At 43.4% G+C, this 24,085-nt stretch overlaps 1 protein-coding gene across 1 annotated transcript in view; it reads right to left on the reverse strand.

Annotated features, from left to right (window-relative positions):
- LOC122548308 (BCL-6 corepressor-like) overlaps positions 1 to 20,633 on the reverse strand; it is a gene marked incomplete at its 3' end in the record, with an annotated part of 82,376 nt that extends 61,743 nt beyond the window's left edge. Inside the window, exon 1 of the mRNA XM_043686834.1 lies at positions 19,642 to 20,633. The remainder of the gene's footprint in view (positions 1 to 19,641) is intronic.
- Positions 20,634 to 24,085: the final 3,452 nt, after the last annotated feature.

A 24,085-nucleotide genomic window follows, 5' to 3' on the forward strand; every position in this document is an offset into this window, starting at 1 on the left:
TGTGGGATGGGTGGGTGTGTGGGGTGTGGTGGGGTGGTGTGGGATGGGGGGGTGGGGGTGGGGTGAGGAAGGTATCACATCAGCTGCAAATCCATAACTAAGTCAACTTTGTTTTCTAACCGCACTGAAACATTATTGCTCACATAAGCCACGACCTAATCCTACCCCTTTCGAACTGAACCTTAACGGGTGACCACAAGACCAAACAAAAAATGCGCCAGAAATGTTCAAAAACTCACATTACATCAAATGATTTACGGAGGTTTATCCCCAAGCACCGGATCAAGTTACAAAACCCCCCGAGCGTCCAACCCCAGCATGTTTCCGAAGGTTCCGTGTGAACACCGCTCGGCTTGACTGAAATCTGCTAAAAGCTGCAGTTCTTGACCCTCGATTGCTGCTAATCGATATTCAAAACGTCAAACAAAGTCACATTGCAGCGGTTTTGAAACCTGTAGCATCGTTTTGAAATGATTCGCAGCAGTTGCAGTGGGCGCCTGGCGACAGGCAGCTTTCCCAGCTGCAGTTTGGGATCACGGCTGACTATCTGAATGACGAGATTGGCATGCGGGCTTTTAAAGCTCACTTCGAATAAAGTTAGAAACTTTATCGGCATGCTGAACTCCAAGTGAACTGTTGAAAAAGGTTGCTCCCCCAAAAGCAGCGCCAGAAATATTTTATTTCACCAGGAACCGCCTTTAAGCGAGTGACCTCTTAATAACAAGGCAAAAGGATTTCATTGGGGAGGGAAGCGTTATTTGTCTAATGTTACCCACTGGAATTATCCTACACCAATTGGGCGTGTATACCCAATATTAAATCAGTGGAGAGTTTTCTGCTGTTTCTCTCCTACATTATGGTTTACAGGTTTCCCTTTATTTACGCGTGTTCAGATGGCACACGGCTCCTCCTTCTGGTGATAGGTTACAATGTGAGTATCGAGTAAATTCGGCCATGTAACCAGCTGGTAACGACGGCGGCTTCGTTGCAATCGTTTATTAGTTTGATAAAACAATTGACTGCACGAATATTAGTTGCCACATCATAGGCGGGGATCAGCCGCTGTTACCAGGTACTGTTCCTGCCACCTGGTCACTGGGAGCAATCCCAGGGACACGCGGCACTTCAGGATTGAAAAAAAAACCAACTTCCTTCGCGCCAAATGCAAAATTATTATTAGTTCAGAACGTGCATCTCCTTTACTGCAGGTCAACTGTTTAAAATCTTAACTGCCCCGATCACGGTGAATTCCAAATAGCTAAAATAGTGCATTGTTTAGTCAGACGGGTGATCTGATGGTTATTTTACCAAAAAAAAACAAAACTGCAGTCAATATTATTAGAATTAAAATAAAAGAACCACCGATTGAGTATGGAGTAGTCATTAGGAAGATGTTTTGCACTCCTGGAAGATCACCTGTATTTCTCTCTCCCCAGAGATGTTCATTTCATACATATACAGGCGGTCACCTCTGGACCTAAGAACCCATGAAAGCTGTAGCGGGCTGGCAGTACAAGAACAAAATGCCACGAATTTGCAATCTTTCTCCTCTCTGACTTGTATCTGAAATAGTTATGCGATATTACACAATGCGGGACTGCCTGGTAAAGCAGTCTGGGATCTCATGAGCTGAAAATGTGTTGCTGGAAAAGCGTAGCAGGTCAGGCAGCATCCAAGGAACAGGAGAATCGACGTTTCGGGCATAAGCCCTTCTTCAGGAATCTCATGACACAACTTGCAAGTGGTACCAGCTGGACAGTCCGTTCTGTAAATAAACCAGCGACCTCTTTGTGTCTATGCTGTAGCCTTACGCACGGATGAGAGAGAACTCAGCACCTATAGCTAATTCTCTGCGGATGAGCGTTTTCATTTCAGAGCTCTACCAGCCGATCCAACTGTTACTGCAGCCTTTGTGCCAATATAATGCCATTAGAGAAAAAAAGCTATGTTTACAGTGGAGCGAACCTGAAGTACAGTTACCAGCAGGTTTCAGCCTGGAAAGCTCTGCTGGCAAAGGTTCCCGAATTGTTGCAAGTTTTGTGGAACGCTCTCGGATCCTTTAAGAGAAGCACAGACAGAACTGCATCCCAACAGTTAAAAATAATGTCCATTTACAGCAGGAAGGGGACCATTTCCTTCCCTTCTCTAAACATTGAAGCTAAGGTCAGTGGGTTTACACGCTCGAGATTTGACAGGGCAGATTTGGCACCTATTGTACTCCATGCTACTCTCTCCCCACCCCCACCCTCACCCTCCTCTAGCTTATCTCTCCACGCTTCAGCCTCTTTGCCTTTATTCCTGATGAAGGGCTTTTGCCCGAAACGTCGATTTTACTGCTCCTCGGATGCTGCCTGAACTGCTGTGCTCTTCCAGCACCACTAATCCAGAATCTGGTTTCCAGCATCTGCAGTCATTGTTTTTTTTTACCAGGCTGAACATACAGTCCGTTCAGTGACAAATTGAATCAGCGTGACACGCGATCCTATTGCCTCACCGACAAACTTGCTGTGCAAATAAACCGCATTGCTTCAGTTCGGCGCTACTTTCACGGCAAAAGCACAAAGATTTTGAGCTTGTATCGTGGTGAGGGCAATAATTTAATTCCCTTTGTGTAGGAGTCAGCTGACCAGCTAGAGGGAAAAAAAAGTTCACGACTACCTCCGCCGAGCGGCCTTTGTTCTTATTTGAATGCAGTACAGCTTTCCACTGAACTTATAAAGGCTGGCTGCACGTTTCATTCTGCTTGTCGGGATAGAGCTCCGTTTTTATGCCAATCCTGTTCCACCAGTTAAACTTTAAACACGTGGGCAGCTTGTGGGGGCATAAGTGTTCACGTAAATCTGTAATCATGACCTGCCCTGACTGCAGCCAAAGCGAGCAGACTGGAGTGTAAATTCAGCGTGGTGTCAAATCAGATGTTCAACGTACCCTTCGTATTCTTGGATCACCTGCACACTTTAAGCTTGTCAGTATTTAATTTTGACCATTTAGACAATGCCAACGCAATTGTCCACATGTTTAAAGTGTAACTGCTGGAAGAGGATTGGTGTAAATAACGGAGCTCTCTCCTGAGAAGTAGAATGAAACGTGTTGCCAGCCTATATAAACTGAGCACTGCTCGAGGGAGCTGCATTCAAATGAAAACAAAAGGCCGCTCGGTGGAGGTGGTCGTGAACATTTTTTTTCTTTACTATGCACGAATCAGCTGACCAGCTAGGAATTAAAGTATCGCTCCCACCCCTGTACAAACCCACGTTCACCCATTTACGTTAAGAATGTACATTTGTATCACTTAGATTTTGAATGTAATTCCGGCCTAATTTGAATCTGTCAGTTTGCGACATTTCCAAAGCAGGAAGCAATGGTAAAGCGCGACTTCATCGTTAAAGCATTGTAAATTTGGCCTTCAGAGTACTTATGTGTTTATTATCCATTGTCGGTGTAGGAACTGACAAAACTAAACAAGACAAGCATAACCCAGCTGTAGGAGACGAACTATAAGTAAAAAGTGTTCCACATTCAATGACACATTCAATTACAATAGAAGCAAAGCACAGACAAACTTTTTAAACAAACATTTAGAAAGCATTGAATACCAAAAAAAAAGTAACATTTTACTAGGTTTTGAGAGCTGTGTAAACAGCTTGGCATGGATGTCAGCCAAGTGATGATCTGCCAACTGGCCAGACACCAATTAACTGCACAAAACTAATTAGCACTAACCATTGTCATCAGGTATAGCACTTTAAAAAAATCTAGGATCCAAGAAGTTTTTAATCCAATTTCATGTCAGCACTCCTTACTGCAGTCAGATTGAAATGGGAGAAAAATCCTTTTGAGCACTAGGGCCTTTAGTGACTATATTAATGGACTAATTAACTAAAGGCCTGGCTTAATGATCCACAGATATAAGTTCAATTCAAGAACTGGGAAGCATCTGAAAAATTTAAGTTACATTCATTAAAAATCTGGATTTTAAATAATCCAGTATCAACAATGATGGGTATGAAACTAATGGATTGTGTCAAAGAAGAAATAAAATCTGCCAATCCTACTTGGTCTCTGCAACTCCATGTGGTTGACAACTGGCATCTGTAATGGTCTAGCTAGCTGCTCAAGCATATATAGGTTTACGGTGACAGGAGAAAGATATAAAAGGGATCTAAGGGACAACTTTTTCACACAGAGAGTGGTACGTGTATGGAATGAGCTGCCAGAGGAAGTGGTGGAGGCTGGTACAATTACAGCATTTAAAAGGCATCTGGATGGGTATACAACTAGGAAAGGTTTAGAGGGATATGGGCCAATTGCTGGCAAATGGGACTAGATTAGGTTAGGATAACTGGTCAGCATGGATGGGGGTCTATTTCTGTGCTGTATATCTTTATGACTCTGAGAAGGTGCCACTTTCTCAATGACAAATTGGGATGGGTAAAATAATTGCTGATATTTACCATGATATACTTTATGAATGAATTTCTATCAAATTTAAAACAATTGCTGATTATCTTTTCCCTATGCATTTATTAAGCAATGAAGAGGAAGATGTCATAATCCAACAGAAATAGATTCACAGAGAATTGTATATATGCCCGTTTGGGGGTGGAGAGAGAAAAAAAGAACTTTTCCCTTGCTAAGTTGTGAACATTAGCCCTTAAGAGTGGAAATGCAATGCACTATTCCTAATTTCAACACTAAATGCCAATGTCATGCATTAGTAGATCAGGTGTGATTGCTTGCTTTACCTTTACCTTATATTGTAGTTATAACAAAATTGGTTCTGCCATATGTCATATACATGCAGTTGATAGCACTTTGGTTAAAAAGCATTATTTCCACTTTGAGACAAATACGGTCAAAAGAAATGGCACATGCAACTATCCCAATTAACCAGAGGTGAAGAAACACTTTTAGTACACAGTATTCAAAAAATACAATGAACACATTACAGAGTGAGCCTTAGAGTGTAGCCAATCACAGATTCTTGCTAATGGTACAAAGGATATGATACAAATATATAGATAATCCAAACTATTGCACTTAACAGGCTGATATATTTAATGACAATGCCTATGTAAATTAATCCTAATATGGAGGAAGATATATATATGTTCTTGTGCTAGTTTACATGAGGATTATTGGTAAATTGAATCATATTCTGTTATATGAAATTGTTTGATTATAAATTGATCAACTAAATCTAAAATGGACAAATAGAACACCGGAACAGTGTTATAGGTTTAAGCCAGGCAGCACTGAATTCCAGTTATTAAGACTGATTTAGGGCACAACTGGGAATGGCTATTTACATCATAACCTCATGGTAAACAAGACAGGCACAGGGCCTTATTCACATAGTTTCTCTGCAAATAATCAAGTGTTTTGTTCTTCTGCAGCTGCTGGATGAAAAAGGTCAAAGGACAGATTATTTTACCAGTTGCTGGGTGAATACCATCAATCCAGTTTTTTTTATTATTTTCCCAAAATTTGACGGACATAGAGTGCTATCTTTATTCTTTGTGTCATATAAAACAGTTTTGATATGTAGAGTAAATTGTCAATGCAAACAATGGTGCATCAATTTCCGAACAGACAGGATCTTGAAGCTTATTCTAACTTTTAAAACAGTTTCTTCCCATGGCACATTTGTGCACTTGTTATACTCCAAGAACATGAATAAAAACATTTAAAAGTGTGCTATCTACAGTTGGAGATTATCTCATGGTTAACCTATCTGACCAATAGGTAGAAGGCAAACAAACAATTTAATAAAAAGCTGAAAGGTCTGATTGTTACTACTAATAAGATCACTGGTACTATTTCACTTCCTGGTTGATGTCCTATTACTTGAATACTGCAAATTATCCCGTTGTCAAATAAGAGGGCGAAGGATAATGTTCAAAATGTCTGCCTCCCCAAAGACTTAATAATTCCATAAAAGCTTTCCTCATCCATCCCAGAAAATAACCAGGTGCGTCCTCCCTCTGGTCGTTTCTATACAACAATTAAATGTTACATCAGAAAACAGATTGTATTAATGTAATCTCGGTCTTGAATACCCGTAAGTAACTAATTGTTCTTGAACTAGCCTGTGAGAAGGACGAAGTGACAAATACACACTACCTTGCGTGAGTTAGTAATTTTAGAAGCCTGTAATCTGTCTTTCATTACTGTCAATATATGTTCATCCACTACCCTTCTGCACACACACACATACACAAATGCCCGGTCACATTAAAGTACAAAAATGCGAATTAACACATCAAATTCACGGTCAGAGTGTCTTATACTTTCCCTGAGGAACAAGCTGCACATCATGTTACACAAGGGGTGAAGAAAAGATTAGGCCATTTCGGGAAAGGACTTGTAAATAATGTCAACACGGCGAGCTTTAAAGTCAGTGGTCTATTAATAGCACTCGTAACACCAAATCATTTCTCTACTTTAAGAGTATGCGGACCTCTACCTTGGGATATTTTCCTAAAATTGTTTTCGTCCGTTTGTGTCTAGATAAACACATTGTGGGCAAATTAGAATTTATTATTAGAACTAGTTATCTTGCTGATCCACCCTGGTAATTATTACACATGGCAACTCATTCTGGGCTATCTGACAGCTGAAAGCGATACATAACCGAGGGAGAGTCGACCCGGACAGATCACGTGCGGCCCACTGAGAAATGACCTTGAGGGCTGGTCCGTAAACACATGTAACCTTTGTTCTAATCTGCTGGCGGGATCAAATTGCGGGTTTGAATAAAGGGGGACACGCCAGTGCAAATTTCATTTCAGAATCTGACCTATCCCTTCACTGAAAACCTTATACTCCAAACCAGAGAACTGGCTAGGGAATACGTGGCCGATAAAAGACAGCATTTTCCCCCATGGACAGCTTTCTCTCCAAGTTTGATATGCTTATTTACTTATACATGGCACAGAACTGCCGATTCTGGCCGGTTTAAAATGGCGGCAACCCGTAGTTAGCCAGACTCTTATTTATAGAAATCCCTGTTTACAATTTCCGAGGAGGGGAGGGAAGATTTTTTCAGCGGGCCATTAGAGGAAGCAAAAAGTTGTAGTTTTTGTAGAGTTTCACTGGGAAGCTTTGCTCAGGCGGCTATGCCTGTTGGTTTTTTTACTCTGAACAAATCATGAACTACGTTTTAACTCTTGGTTCTTCGGGTGGCACGGAGAAGCAGAACCTGAAAGTCCGAGAGAGCAGCGCTGCAGTAACACAGTGGGCCCGGGTCGGTGCGAGAGAGAGAGAGAGACAGAGAGAGAGCCTGGCCTGATCTCGCCATTGTAATCAATAAACCAGGTAGACGCGAGGCGTCTGGTTATTGATGGGTTTTGCACTGCTGCCTCCTAAACATTTCACGACCATGCAGCCTCAACTCTGCCCTGCGATGGGATTAACTTTAATGACAGGACTTTCTCCATTCCGCGAACACTCCGCGCCATTTTAGAAGCAGCTCCTGCTCGCTAGACACAACGAAGCTCAGCTCCATGGGGACCGAGTTCATTTTCTGGCTGCGCTCTCCTCTCTGGTTTCTAACAGCACAATTGCGATCCGCTCTGTGTGTGTGTTGCAAGCCCCTTTAAACAGGATAATCAGATTTACAATGAAAAGCCGGTTGGCCCAAAAGCAGAGCTGCCAGTCAACAACGCCTGAATACAAAGATAAACTGGAAGGGACGTTAGGAGATATTGATCGCGGATGGGTGATTTCTGCATAATTGTGGAAGGCAGGCAACTAGCTGTATTCTCCATTGTCGGAGCAACAGCTTAGTCGGCAGGATCGATTAGCGGCAACCCCTGGGGGAAGCCGAGAGTAGTCTGCAGGACTCTACCAGGAGTATCCAGCAATCCTCATTACAACACCAAAGACCTTTCGGTGGGATTTCTTAAACGGCCCACTGCTTCCTTCAAGCTAATCGGAGAGAAAACATAAGTGCAGATAGTACAATGTATCCAACAGATTGGGAGGTGGGGAATGTGCGATTTACTACACGGGGTGGCTGGGGGGAAAGACTCAATTGCGATGTTACTCAATTACATTTCAGGTTTTGTTGGGACTAACTTCAGATTTCGAAGAGAGATGAAGTCGCCTTGACAGAACCGTGTTACAGCGGAGCTAGGAATTTAGTTCGAATTTGATTTCATCTCGCCGCCAATTAAAGTTCCGTGCTTGTTAATAGCACTGCGCCTCTCCACTCGTTTTAGTACAAACGGAACTCTGGTCAGGCTGAGCAGAATCGATCCTTCCCCCCACCCATCACAACCCCAAGTGTTTGCGGAATCGGCAGCTTTCCAACTCAAGTTGGAGAAACCGTTGCCTTATCACAACTGGCAGAAGCTGCAGTATGCTCAGAGTTAGCGGAATCGGCATACTTCCGATTCCGGGGAGCTGAAAGGCAGTTTTCTCAAGGTTAGCAGTAACAGCAGCTTGCTGAGGGCGAACAGAACTGGGGCGGCGGAAATGGAATCGGGAGAGAGTGAAAGGTTTCGGTTAAAAAAAAAGTTAGGATCAACAGTACCACAGATCTCCTTAACAAAATTCACACCTCATATTAACAACCTGCTTTAAAACTGTCAGGTACATGTACACATTCTTAGAGTTCACTAAGAACACCCCGCCGCACACAGCCAGGGCTACTCGAATAACCGTGTCATAGTGAAGCAGCTAAAACACCCTTCCCGCCACCTGGCGATACGTTTTCGGCTAAACTCCGGAATAAAAATGAAGACGACCAATGCATTTTGTCTAAGCTGGCTGCCCACATGTGGTCTCTTTATAACGAGCTTGCCGCCCCCAGGTCTCCCAGTAAAGTCAAACATCGTTTCTGATTTTGACTGTTGCCTCTTTTAGCCAGTGGGATCGCAATAAGCGCCGAGCTAAGCCACCGAAACATCAGTTCCTGCAAGTTTACATGGTGAATGTAAGCAATAGTTTGATCAAGGTGCCGTCTCCAACAAATTCTGTTTTAAAAACACATGAAATGTTTGTGCACTCTCACCCTACTTGTACTACTGAAGAAAGCATTGATTAATGAAGTCCGAAATCAATAATTCAAATTAAAACAACACATAACAGCCAAGATCTGTCGTGTTCCTGTGAGCGGACTCTTCATATCTTGAAAGCGCGGAAACTAACGGTGAACCGTGTGTGTACTCGATGGGGGTCTGAAAGCTGCATTCGAGAACGTGAGCAAGTATCTTGCCCGAGCCTGGAGGGAAACTGAAAGTAAGGGGCCACCCGCCCCTTGGGTTTCATACAGCTTAGTATCACGGCAATGACAGGCCGATTTAATGGTGAACTGAGAGGAACCAATGTGCAAAGCTCGCTGCCGGGTAAGTGACCTGTAGTTTTAGCCGGAGTATACATGGGACACTATCCAACTGGAACCAATACTATTGTTCCGGTATAATCAGGAAACGTATGGTACATTCCCGCTCGACCTAACAGGTTTTGGCCAGTGTCTCAGTCCTCCCCATGAGCCTCCTCCACTCCGGTTACTTCATCTGAACTGATCAACATACCCTTCTGTTTCTTGTGTTCATCTTGTTTTCATCTCAATGCGTCTAAGTTGCTCATATCATCCATTCATTCCACATGGTAGGCACTTCCACATTCGCATCATTTTCTGTACGTGTTAGTAACAGTTTATCTATCGAATCCCTTCCGAATTTGAAAGTCCTCTATCAGGTCATCTCTCAAGCATTTTTCCAGTGAAAAGAGACCCAGTATGATTTGTTTTATACTTGGCAGCTCCCAAAACTGTTTTCCTATAATGCAGGCTTAGACTTTCTACACCAGGAACAGGTTAAAACCGTGCACACAATTCATTTGGAAAAATGGACAGTACAACTACTTAAGATACTGCCTGTCCTTGTTCAGTAAACGGTCTCTCAGTCTGGAGCCCTCTGCCCACACAGTAAGCGGGAAATTAACAACCTGGCCTCTTGCGCTGCTATGACACGGCGCATTTTCACACCCACGTAATCCAAATAGGGACATTGTGGTCGATGTCCATAATATCCCGCTTTTTCACCATCATGGATTACGGAGAAGAATGTGAATATTAGGCAGCTCTTTGATCTAACCCTTCGATTGGTCGCTGCAGTGAATTAGTTCATGCCTGCTTTGAGCTTTCAAAGTTGTGTTCATTGATCTTTCTATCTCTTGAGAACTGCACTTCTTTTCGACTTCCCAAGGTAGCAAGACACACAATATTTACACCAGAACAAATAAAGCAGACATGGCGTCAGGATTTGCGAGAGTTGCTGGAATTAAATACAAATGCAGCTCTCTCAGACGTTGGCTGGAGAGAAAGCATTGCTTTCGTGATATGGATGACCCTCAAAGAGTTAACCTCAGACTTGTTAAAAAAATGCGTCGTCTCTGATTTAAAATAAAATCAGAATACGGTTTTAATAATCATGTCAGCAACGAGGTTGTTATCTCTTAAAGAAAAGGAGAGCGGGTGCTGGTATTAAAGGCCACATCCTCGAACAGATGTCAGATTATTTCTACTCGTCTCTCAGGATCACCGCTGTAAAAAAAACTACGCATTCTCCCATTTGAAGACCACGAGACCGCCCAACAACAACATCTTTGTCTGTTCTTATTGCTTTAGAATCTACAGCAGCAGCTGCGTTCCCTAATCATGGTATCACCCCATTATATAGACTGGAGCAAACACATCACAACAGGCCCAAGACGGGGCTCATATTTCCTGATGTTTTTCACCTGAATCTAACTAACGACCTAACCGATTGCAATAAATTAGGAACGGTCTTTGCAACTGCATTGACCGAGATTTTGATCGTCAACAGAGTACACAACTCCTTCGGACCTCAGTGTCAGTGCGGCGCCTAGGCAGGCCCATTGCATTTCAAACGGGCCAAACTCTCCTTGCTTGCTTCAACTGACCATGTGCAACGCAATTATCGAATTTTCTACAAAGGAAGACAAAGAAAAAAAAATCTTCGGAATGGACAATTTTATTTCTGACTACATTTCGGGGTATTCTATCAACGCATTTATTCCTTCGTTCACCGTACAAAAAACTAAGCAATGTTATCATATCCCTAGATATCAATTTTAAAATATCCATTAATGGGTTACTGGAAGAGCTATAATTCAACTGTTAGCTAACTCAGTCGAGTTTGTAATAGAAAAAAAGTGCCCCAAAACATACTTTAGATGTGTCGAAAGGTTTGACCACACACACATTTGTTAAATGACTAAAACCGTTTTCTCACACAATCCTAACCTTGTAAGTCAATTTGCGATAGGCCTGGAGTCTGAAGCCTTTGTGCGCAAAAGAACGCTTTGTTTTGATCCCCCCCAATGAAGGGTGGGTATAATGATCACATATACAATAACGTGCTCAAACTGGGTTCACAGCATCCAAAGCACTATTTTTTAATAACAACAAGGAAGGTGGTATTGATGAAAATCATCTTCCAAAAACCGAGGAACTGCCACCTGAATATTGGGACCAGTGGTCTGATCTACTGCTGCCTGCAGCACCTGTCTCACGTGACTCTCACCACCCCATTATAAACTCATCGTATTTTCCACTTTTATAATGCAGTGTCAAAAAAAACCAAGTGTTCTGTTTCCGCTGTGGAATTTTCTTTCGTATTTTTCACGAAATGGTTCCAATAAGTGCTCAAAGGGATAGCAAAATAATTTATTCCACGCACGTTTTGGAATACTGTGGATTGCACTTTAATATGAAGGTGTCGTGCATTAAATTTAGTTTTAATAAGATAACCATTCTTTTAGAAAGTCTCTTTTTCAGGACTGGAAATGTTCCAGTGAATGTCACTAATCACCTAGCTATACGAGTGCGGTAGAATAAAATCACTGCATGTTGAAAGTATTGTTTGACATTATCTTCTAAAACTCTAATTATTTTTATTTGAGTTACAGAGGACAAAGGATAATGTTAGCCAAGTTCGACGTCTGTACTTAATACCATCCAGCCGATAAAGTTAAGCCACGGTACACACACGCACAGACACACACAAGCCCATCTTATAATATGCGAAGTATTACCATGGCAAGTGTTAGGAACGATAGCTTGCATTACGTGGCCAATTCAGTCAATCACCGTTAGACCACAACTCGATATTCACTGCGGAGGCACAGGCAGCTCGTTTCCTCCAAAGAGCTCAGCGATCCGTGCCTTCTCGGCCCTTTTCTCACAAAGGTTTTTTTTAAAAAACTGCTCGCGCTCTCAGATTTCAGGGCTGGTCTCCCAGGGGAGGCAGGAGCCGAGTGCGCTTCAATCAAACCCTGACTTCTCCTCTGGGAGCACAGCCTGAAATCTGATCTCGCCCACTTACTGCCTGCCTCATTCCACGCATTTTCTTTGGGCGTAATAACCTTTCAGTTTATTGTAAACACGGTTGGGAGGGATGCTAGATATTTAAACAGGATGTAGCTATTGTGAAATCGGTGTCCAGTGTACTTAACGGCGCATCAAGACCGATAGACGAGAAGAGACAGCCTGAGCAAAGATATGCCTGGTAAGTAGGTAACCAAACCGTCTGTAATTAAATGGTTTCGTGCTTTCAAAGGCCCTGCAAGAGGCCACATTCGCGAGCTGCTCCGATATAGAAGGTAAAAGCAGGCTTTGGGTGAAAATTACAACAGATTCTGAGGTTAGTCCCAAAAATGAAATTGCGCCAAGTGCTCAGCACAACACGGAATGGGCGCTTTCAACAAATCGCCATGAGGTAGATTCCATGTTTGCACAACTTCTCTGTACCAAAGGGACCGAAGGTAAAGAAAATATCAGGTCCATATAAACAACCAGAATGTGTTTACCATACGGAAGAAATCATTTCTAAACTCTGACACTATCATACCTTCAGACTTTAAAAAAGAACATATTGCGTTTCATGGGATAATACAAACTACTGCACAATCACGTGTGTAAATGTGAAGTATATTTCCAAGTCATGGCATCAAGTACAGACGTCGAACTTGGCTAACATTCTCCTTTGTCCTCTGTAACTCAAATAAAAATAATTAGAGTTTTAGAAGATAATGTCAAACAATACTTTCAACTTGCAGTGATTTTATTGTACCGCACTTGTTCATTTGGCAGTGTGAATTCCTACATATCCTACACAACAGTGATTACAGTTCGAAAGAACTTCGCTTTGGACATCTAAAGGTCGTAAAGGGTGCTAAATAAATGCATATATTTTTGAATTAGAAGGTTAAGACGTTAAGCAGGATTTAAATTAATCAAGTTTTCACTACTGATCAGATAACACATATCTCTAGAGAGATCAAAGTGTAAACATTCGGATATTTTTTTAAAAAGAGTATGGAATGTTTAAGATTGTGATTGTCCATGTGTGGCATAAGTCCTGCTGTCTCACACAATAACTGGAGTTTTAATAGATTCTAATTGAATGGCTGCACGGCACTATCATTTTTTTTAAAATCACCCAATTTACTTAACGTGAACAAGAACCAGTTCAGGATAATGCTGATTCAGAAACCCTTTCCTTGCCGCTGTTGTATTTGCCAATCTAATCTGATTTCAAATTTTACGTGACCACAACTGAACTATTCGAGATATCCTGGTAACACGTGTCTGCACATGACGCACTCTTGTTTTGCAAATACCCGGCCCTATGGTAACATTTGATAGCAATTTGTATTTTGACTCCCTACAATTTACTTATGTCTGGAGTGCGAGGTGAATGCGTTGCATTAAAATAATTCAGACCAAATGTATCCGTTCAGATGTAAATACTTATACACTGTATAAGCAGATCAATTAACATGTTACGTGAAGCCGCCTCAGTGTTGAAATTAAAATTTCAAAACTGAGCATGCATTCAACGTATAATCAATACATTTCAGGAATGCATAGGTCTAAAATCAGCAACACCTTTTCAACGAAGCAAAACCTATATTTGCATTTTCCTTACAATTCCTGTTATGCTATCAGTTTATAGCAACCTCAAATATATCCAATGGAACTACAGTTTGATTAATATGGTATTTGGGATTTCCATAATTATTATGCTAAGTTCCACAAATTTGCAACATCGCTGTTCTTTAATAATCGTGCCATAAATCTCTTCAATTTGGTTCTGGTCGTTTACTTTGCTGTCAAAAGAAGTAACTGCCAAATCTGTTATTTCTATCGCTCCAGAATTTTGCAATGTATGGCCAGTTCGGAAAGTGTGGCTAATTTTGCAATTTCCAACCACCCGGTGCATGTGAGTGAGAGCTCGAGTGTGGAACCTTTCGCAGTTCCCCTAGAGAATCCAAGAAAAGTATAATCAGATACTGAAGTGTTAAATACGTTACTGGTCTCTGTGTTACGATTTAAAGCCAGCCTTCAGCTACAAATTTGCAGACAACAATGCAAGGGCAGTTACAAATGGTCAAGGCAGAAGGTCCCCAACAATAGTTTCTCCATCCTTTCATTTATCTAAGCTTGTCGCAACCAGCCTCTGCACGGTACTCCAGTTTGCGCCAGTTATGTAAATCCTCACATGTAATATTAAAGCAAGGCTTTTCCAAAATATAAAAGTTTACAAAGTAAGCTACACAGAAAGCAAATCAAAATCGCCACCGCAGGTCTCCCCATTGGTGCAACTTTGTTCGGAAAACAGCTTGTCGAGTTAATGGACGAATGTAAAATGCATTGGAGACCACAGTGGGAAGAAGGAAGTGATCTTAAGCATTCCATACACCAGCGAGCGACAGCTGAGAAATAGGGAAAACATGGGTTCAACCACGCACTCAGATGCAACTTGGATATTTTGAGAGATATTTCGCATCTCCAGAGTTGCAACGAAACTCTGGAGATGCGAACTAAAAAATGCACTGCCCATACATTTCTAAATATTGATTTTGTCACAAAGCTCAACTAGGTGACAGTTTATCTAAACCACACGTTATCAAAGCTGCTATTGGTCACAGCAGCTGTTGCAGCATTATGTATACCCGGCAGCTGCTCGGACTCATTGTAGTTTACAAAACTTAACATATAACGTTGCTGCCACATTCGTGATAACAATAAAGACGCATTATCAAATAATACTATTATTGATAAACTATGAGCACATAATAGATGAATAAGACAAACAGTTGCTAAGAATTGAAATGGAGTACATAATGAATCAGTTCAAACTCTGTACTCTATATTCTATTTCGGTTAAGCATTGGGTTCAAATAATGAAATTTAACACGTCAATGCCAAAATATTACACTTTAAGAGACTTTAGAAAACAAAGGGCTGCTCTTCAGTTGAACCTTGATTATTTTTTAAAAATTCAATTTATAAGTTTGAAAATCTAAACATTAGACAACTATTTGCCAAGTGGAGAACCCAATAAGCGCGAAGATAGTCCGTCCATTGACCGAGAGGACGGTATAAAACGGGAGCCAAGAGCATCTCTGCTTCTCTCTCCAAACAGACTTCAGTATCTAAGAACATTTGACTGATTGCAGCATATCTTATACCATCATGTCACAAGAAAGGCTGGCGGTAAGGTAACCATTTCCCTTCAGTAAAGTCATACCATGTTTGTGTTGATTTTGGCATGGCAAGCGCACAATTAACTCCTCAGTGTCCCAATGATGATAGTATTGTGAGTAGCGCCTTAACCCATTCTTGGCCAAGAGGTAGAGATCACTTTGTGGGCCCTCGGTTGGAGAACAGATTCAATGGGCCTTAGGCAATAGTTTATTCTTTCAGCCAAATTATTCTAAACATGAATATGCAACGTATTCCCAAAATTTAAACACGTTTGCTGTAGATTTTGGTTTGAAACATAACGGAAACAATGCAATCTTGCCTTCTCAGGACGTGTTATTAGCTCACTAAGTGAATTACGTGTATCTTGTTTTGAGGTATTTAAATTACCCGATACAATTATAGGTTTTATTGAGATAATTTGCAAAAATGTCTTCAGATTTGCTCGAATACACAGACTGCGAAATGGGTGGTTTAATCTGGTATTCCAAATATTCACCAGGAATCCTAGAGTCCATGAGAAATTTCGAATTACGTCATTCACCAACCAAGGGTAAATGTATTAAATAAAGTGCTGTGTGCGAAATGAATCACAAAACACGTGGAGAAAATGGGAGTAAACCTTCCATTTAAATGTAAAAGCACATCAGCGCATCTGCTTACAATTTTTTTTGCCTCGATTCACTAGCAAGTGTAAAAGGGTGAATGTAAGACTGGCTGGGTTATCTGACGAGGTGTGCTCAACCATTTGGGGACAATAATAGGTGGTAAAAATCCAACCCCTGGGTATTACATTACTTCCAGATGTTACTACCAGAAGCAACAGATGATGCCATAAACTGCAAAATCTGATTGTGACTGAAATTTAACTTGTCACAAAAGTGACAGAAAATCTTATGCTCCGATTACAAGTGGAAATATAAAAAAAACATGAACTGAAAACATTTCAACGTAAAGCATATAACAAACGCAGATCTAGTTCTTCAGCTGTCTCAGAGGTTCTATCAATGTATTTTCGGTACTTCAGACAGTCTAACTAAAATATATATAATTAGGCCTAATTACTGGCCTTAGTGGAAAAGCCAAGTTTACTAGCTTTTTCGTATAGTACAGTTGGTTTGTGTGAAGGTTAACGTGATTGATTTACATATATAGTCCGCGATCTCCCCTCCTAGCAGCACTGTGGGTGCACCTACACAATGACTACAGTGGTTCAAGAAGATGGCTCACTACCACCTCCAGATAAATTACGATGCTGCCTCAGCCTGCACTGCCGACATCCCGAGAAATAACAAAAACAAAAGTTAAAGTCCCAAAGAACAGTAATGCATGGTCTCCAGTGATTGTACCCAAAGGGCTGCAAAGCGGAGGTTTCTAGTTTTGGAGGACACAGACAGAAATTCCAAAGTGTTCACAAAAATGACATGATTTGGAGATGCCGGTGATGGACTGGGGTGTACAAAGTTAAAAATCACACAACACCAGGTCATAGTCCAACAGGTTTAATTGGAAGCACACTAGCTTTCGGAGCGAAGCTCCTTCATCAGGTGGTAGTCTATCAGACTATCACCTGATGAAGGAGCATCTCTCCGAAAGCTAGTGTGCTTCCAATTAAACCTGTTGGACTATAACCTGGTGTTGTGTGATTTTTTAACAAAAATGACAGTTTGCTTGGCCCTACAAAAGTCATGACCAAGTTTAGTATACATGCAAGGTAGACATTTCATTGGAGTTACATTCCAACGCGATGGATCGGATTGTGGGCTGGGGTCGGTTCTTGTTAAAGTTGTCCCAACACTTTCACAGGCTTTTTTTTAAATGAACGAATCCTAAATGCAAGTAACATGAGGGTTTTATTTCATTTGGAATTTGTAAACTACCTTTCATGACAAGAGAAAGATCGACCGGGCTGAAATTTAACAAGGACTTTTCCCGGTTCAGATTCATGCAGTGTATCGCTTCCCCATATTCTGGCGCTCTGACCGAACTGCAATCCACCTCTAAAATTACTCGTTTATTTTCTTGTTTTATAAGGCTTTGCGGCTTTTAGTTCGCCAGTAAATTCAAATGACGAGGGACTGATGAAAATGGAACATTTCATCAAACCAAAAAATATTTTTTTAAAGTTACTGTGAAATGGAAATCGACATTATGAGAACATTGTCTCCAGTCGTAGGGAAACCGTAGAGCTTTAGTTGGGACAGAGATAGTTTCAAGGTGTTTGTTTACATCGAAAGAGCCGCGGGAGGCGAGTGGGTCAGCGGTTCAGTCGGCCATGCAGCAAGGCACCTCACGGACTTCAACAGGGAGTTTCACAGCGCCACTGAACAAATAATATTTGTGAAGCTGGGAAGAGCAACACATTTCCTAATAACGGAAACACGTAGAATCGATATATTCTGATGCGCTTAGGGAAAGAAATCGGAGAGCCAGCTCGCAGTCCACTAATGAATCCAATCGTTTTTCTTAAACTGGATCCTCCGGCCGCACAGATGCGCAGATCGTGCTCATACAAGTCAGCGAAACAGACAAAAGGGAACGGGCCATCACTACTGTTGCCACTTCCACCTCAACCAACTCTGCTCGTGCAGTAGGTACCCTGCATTCATGCAGCGGTGTAAATAGTTCAAGGAAAGCTTAATTTGCTGAACGAAGGTGCGTCTACCCCAGCAGCGCTCAGCAATTGTATATTTTTAAAATACACCGTCTATGTGCGTATGCGCTTACAGTTCCAGTCTACACGCCTTATATTGTATCACGCTGAGACAGTGAGATGCGCACACTACATGGTCATGCATGCAAACACCTCCCGCGCTATATCCGTATCATGAAATTCTCCGCCAACAACTTTCAGTCTCTGTTCGCTCAGTTCACACGGCTGAGGGCTGAGCCCGCCCATCAAGACCTATACCAGGCTCTGGTTTACTTGCCCTCAATTTTTTCTCTCTCTGCGATGACCATTCTCTCCTCCCTGAGCGTGCAGGGAGCCGGCCACTGCTGTCTAGACCAATCGATCACTTAGACAGAGACATACAAATACGGTCAGCAGCCTTAAGTCAGGCAGAGCTGGTAAGTGCCACACGGGTCCTTGTCACCTTGCAGGTAACCAGTTAGAACTAGCACAACCTTCAGCATTAAACCTCAGCTGAAAAGCACATTCTGCCAGTCTGAAGTGATTATTAACATATTAGGCGGACGATGCACACTTTAAGCAATAAAGACCCACGTTAGTTAAAAGCTGCTCTCGCAATAACCTCAAAGGCACAGTTCAAAAATAAATCATCCGTCAGCGTAACCCATAAGGTTCAACTCACGAGCTGGGAATAATTTAGCACGCTGTAGTTATTTGTAATATACCCACATACAGGGAACTAATCCGCCCCCCCCTTTAAAAGATCAGTTAACTCCCTTTAATAAAACGCTTTCATCTACTTAGTTGCTGTACTATAGAGTGGACACGATGTTTTAAAAAAGCGTTTCCGTCCTGATTAGTTATACCTGTGCTGATTTACACAACACAGATAAACGCAAATGGTAAATTAATTAAAAGCATTTGGTGAAACTCGGACCGGAATCCAGTGAATAAATCCTGGTCCTAGCCGTGTTGGGGGAGGGGGGTGGGTTACGCGGCTTGGCTTTACACGATTATCCCTCAGGGCCCTGTGCGATCTGGAGACTGAGCGAAATGCGATGTGAAAAAGCCGCAGTTACCGTGCGGGCAATATCGACAGCACTTCTCAACAAAAAGTGACGTTCGCCCCGGCCGGGTCGCTCCAGATGAACGTAGCTTCAAAAAAAAAGACCGATTGGATCAAATCCTGCACGAAACCCTCAAGAAGTTGTTGGGCACGGCAGCAGGATCGTGCTGGGATGGTCCGAAGCTTCAAACTTGCCCTCAACATTCAGACGGAGACGCGCACATTACACCGAGACCCGAGCTAACATGGAACCCGGAGCCAGTCTTCCTGAAAACGGAGAAAGGGGCTGAAGATAGTCCGCTCCGGGGCAGAGAGAAGTCACCACCCAGACAGACAGTCTCCGCGTCCTCACAACCGGCTTTACCAATGCGATAAACCACTCCCTTCACATAACACACACACACAAAAAAAATCACCCCTTACCTGATTCCAGGCTCTCGGTAGAATTTCACCAGACTCTTGCTCTGGTGCTGACCTCGTCTTTTTACTGCATCCACGTGCCGTTTCAGGGGTTTTTTTTAAAAATCGCCAAGCCAGAGGGAGAAGACTTGTTTCATCTGAGCCGTGTGCTCACAGATTACCCCCAAAAAGTCCGGATATCCACCACACGGGGAGAGAGAGAGAGCAATCCGCCGGCGGCTAACAGTGGAAGGTACAAGGAGGTCAGGCCTGGCCCCGGCCAGTGTTACCGGCTGTTCCCCCCGGGCTGGAGCAGCGGCTCTCAGTGTACAGGTGGCGGGCGGCTGCGAGACTCGGGCACAGCAAGACTCCGCAGCGCCATGTTGGCTCCTCACCACACAGAGAGCGGCGGAACTATCCGGTCTGCGGGCTCTATCGGACTCTGCTCAGCCCGCATCCCCCTGCCTTGTGTAAAACCTCAGGCTGCTGCCTGCTGCGGGGAGGCGGGGGGGGGGGGGGGGGGGAGAAGGGGGGGGGGGTGTTTACAGAGAAGAAACCCTTTGGCAGATCACTGGAGCAGATGTGCTCGAGCGTCTGTACACAGCGAACGGATTTTTTTAAATTTCCGATCCAGCCCTTAGCGTGCAGCTCCCCTCCGAGCCTGGAAAAAAACTCTACCCATAAGGCCAGTCGTTAACTTCAATTACCATAAACATCAACCTTTAGCTCACAACCCCGAGTCCAACCTACACCCCCCCACCACCCACACACACAATCCGCAGACACCGCGGAACGCCGACCTGCTTCAATCCGGCTTGGTGTTTTTCTAACCGGAACATACAGGGGGGGAATTCCTAATCTGAACCAGAGCGCAGGGCGGAATCCCGAGACAGCGAGAGAGAGGAACAGCGAGGGCCAAATAAAACTTTCAGACGTCCACTTCACTCGGCTCCTGCCTGCTGTTCACTGCGTTCCTCAACTATATGGTGAGAATCAGACTAACGTTCACACACACCCCATCCTCCGGGTTAGCGGGTGGTCTGCACCAGGGCAAGGGGAGTTCGGGGGAGGGGGGGGGGGGGGGGGGGGTTGGTTTTGTTTTCCGGTTATTGCCCCGGATGAGCAATTTTATGTTCAATTGCTAACCTCAATGTTTCCATCTTATCCGCACAAGTAGAAATGATGAGAGCTATTCTTTTTGCACACGAGAAAATCGGAATCAACCAGTAAAGCTTCAGAGACTAAATTTCACGTCGAATAAAAGCACATCTTCAATGTTTTGATTACATTAATTTAAATGCAGTCAGGCTTCATTTTCATCATTTCCACAATTTACAGCAGGGAATCTTCGAAACTTATTTATCTGTACACTGAAGAAACGTCACACTTACCTCCTAAAATAGATAGGAGATGCAAGTGATTTGAAAATTACACATAGTGCAAATATGTAGCTCATGCACTTCAGAATACAAAGTAAGCTTTTCTAGGCACGTATGAGGCTGGAGGCAGAAATGACGAAAGGTACAATCACATCGTTGATGCGCACACACACACACACACACACACAGAGCTCAGTTTGAAGGGGCTTTGCAGAGCTCAAGAAGCGCTGCCTTCGCCAGTCTCTTGGGAGTTGACCCAAAGGTCAGGACGCGGTGCGCACGTCTCGCGCGGGAAATCTTCACTCAAGGGCTCTCACACTCCCCGTAAACCTCACAGGACACACACTGCACACTCTCACTGTATTCATCCAACACACTCATTGTACACTCAGCACACTTACCGTAAACCTCACAACACACTCATTGCAAAACTCTCAGCACACTACCATACACTCACCCCACATATATTGCACACACTCAACGCACAGTTCCCGTCAACCTCAGCACACACTGTACACTCACTGCACACATCGTAAAACTCTCAGCACACTCACTGCACCCTCACCGTGAACCTCACAGCACACACTCACCATACACTACTCTTAAATCAGACACACTGCACTCACATCACACATTCACTACACTCACTGCAGTGTACTCTCACATCACACATTCACTGTACACACTCATTCTGCACTCAGCACACTCACCATAAACCTCACAGCACACACACATTATATACTCTCTGTACACATTCACTGTACACTCCCAGCACACACTCATTGTGCACACTCAGCACACATTCACCGTAAACCTCTCAGTGCACACTACACACTCACAGCACACACTCATTGTACACTCTTGCATTCACCCAGCATGTATTCATTGTATACTCTCAGTACACATTCATTGTATATCCTCTGCACACACTCATCACATTCCCTCATCATACACTTACTGTGGTACACTCACTGCACACAGTCACTGTACACTCCTAGGACATACATACCTTACTCCCCCAGCACACTATCACCATACACTCACTGCAAACTCTCAGCACACACCGTAGTCACCCAGCACACTCACCATAAACCTCACAGCATTCATTCATTGTGCACTCTCAGCACACACTCACCATATTCCCCCAGCACACAATCACCGTACACTCACTGCAATCACTCACTGTACCCACCCACCACACATTCATCATGCTTTACCAGCACACACTATACACGCACAGCACACACACACACTGTACTCCCTGAGCTCACACTCGCCGTACACAGCACACACTCACTGTACTCCCTCAGCATTCACTCACTGGAAACTCAGTGTACTCGCCCAGCATACACTCTTTGTACATTCTCTGACACTCTCAGCACACACTCACTGTTGACACCCACCCAACACACCATATACTGCCTCATTGCACACAATCGGCTCACAAGACACACCTAGGTGGAAACATTCATATTTGCCTGCAATCAGTCACACACATTGCACTGCAGTGAATCCTCGGTTCATCCTTCCCCGCAACTCTCCAAACCCCAGCAACAGTTTCTCCTTGTCTCACATACGTGTATACACACACACACGAGTTGCGCAAACCACCGTCTCAATAATTCTGATAACTACATACAAACCGAGATACCCTGGAACCACCAGATTCATCCTCCGGCAGCCAAGCGCTCTCAGTTTCGTAAAGCCACATTCTCTCACTTCACTGACCCTCTCTCTCACACACACACACCGTTACATTCTTAGTCACACACATGTATTCTTCACACTCGCATATCCTCCTTCACACGTCTTTCTTTACACCGCACAGACACACAAGTGCCCTTTTCCTCACTGTGTCCGTCACACTGTCCCCGCCCCCAACACATTCTCACAGTCTCAAACACACGCATAGACTCTTACACAGCCACACACGCCCACAGCCTCCCTCGCAACCAAACACATTCCCTCCATTACACGCCGCTTGTCGGAGTCACAGTTGCACATTACTCCCCCGCAAACTCTCAGTCACGTAGAAGCAATCTCTCACACCCGCACTAACAGTTCGCAGCAGCTGCTTCTCTCCGCGACGCGTAAGCAGAATCGCTCTGTGTTTCTCCGAAACTGGGCGGAAACAGGGCGTTGAGCGCTTGACTGTTCTCATTTAGAAGCCTGCCCTTTGGAGACGCAACCACGAGGAAGCTCGGTTGTTAATGCAGAACGTATTTCAGCCTGCTCACCACTTTGTCAGATCTTTTCCCCCAAAACACTTACATTTTTGGTCAAGGCTTCTTTCCCCAGCCCGTTTCAGATCAAACATCCAGAGTCTGAGAGCCAATGTTTGTTTAAAGGATGAGACTGGCTACGGAATATAACCTGCAATAAAATGGGGTGGGGGTGGGGGTGGGGGTGGAATAATTGGATAGAGAATCGCTCTAAACATTCATACAGCGCACGAAGTCTCCTAAACTACAGTTATGACCTTATGACTGAGAGTAGCTGATAACACTTATAAAGTTCCTCCCTAGAGATAGCAGGGGAGTCCTAGAGTTAGATTAAAAAGTACACAAATCGTCAATTGTCTGCAAATAATGTTTTCATCCATTGCATGGTTTGAAATATTCCATACCCCGTCAGTCTGAGCCATCTTGGCCATGAGGTACAAGAGGTTACATTCCCAGCATCAAGAAAGCTCCGCTCACAGATAACAAGGAGGACGGGGGTGGGTCACCTTACCTACCACTCTATTAATCCCCCCTCCCCCAACACAAGTGCCGGCAAAGATTCGCTACAATAAATGAACTGCTCGTTTGTGCTCCCGCATTGTTTAATGTAGCAATTATTCACAATCAGTTGGAGGTGTTCTTTCATAGCAATTTGTGTCAGCGTGTAGCGACTGCACGACGCTTTCCTTTGCTGGGATCGGTACTCTGTGTCGAGTTCGGGCTCTTTAATCACTCGCCTCACAGCCTTGAGCTGCTGACCTCTCTCTGTGATGTGTAGTGCAGTAACTACTGCACAATTTCCATCACCGCTCCCGATATCCTTCTGTTTTACTTGGTTTCTCTCAGAGGCGGTTAATAACACCCCAC

This window comes from Chiloscyllium plagiosum, unplaced genomic scaffold, assembly GCF_004010195.1.
Source record: "Chiloscyllium plagiosum isolate BGI_BamShark_2017 unplaced genomic scaffold, ASM401019v2 scaf_11386, whole genome shotgun sequence".
In the NCBI taxonomy this organism is placed as follows: Eukaryota; Metazoa; Chordata; class Chondrichthyes; order Orectolobiformes; family Hemiscylliidae; genus Chiloscyllium; species Chiloscyllium plagiosum.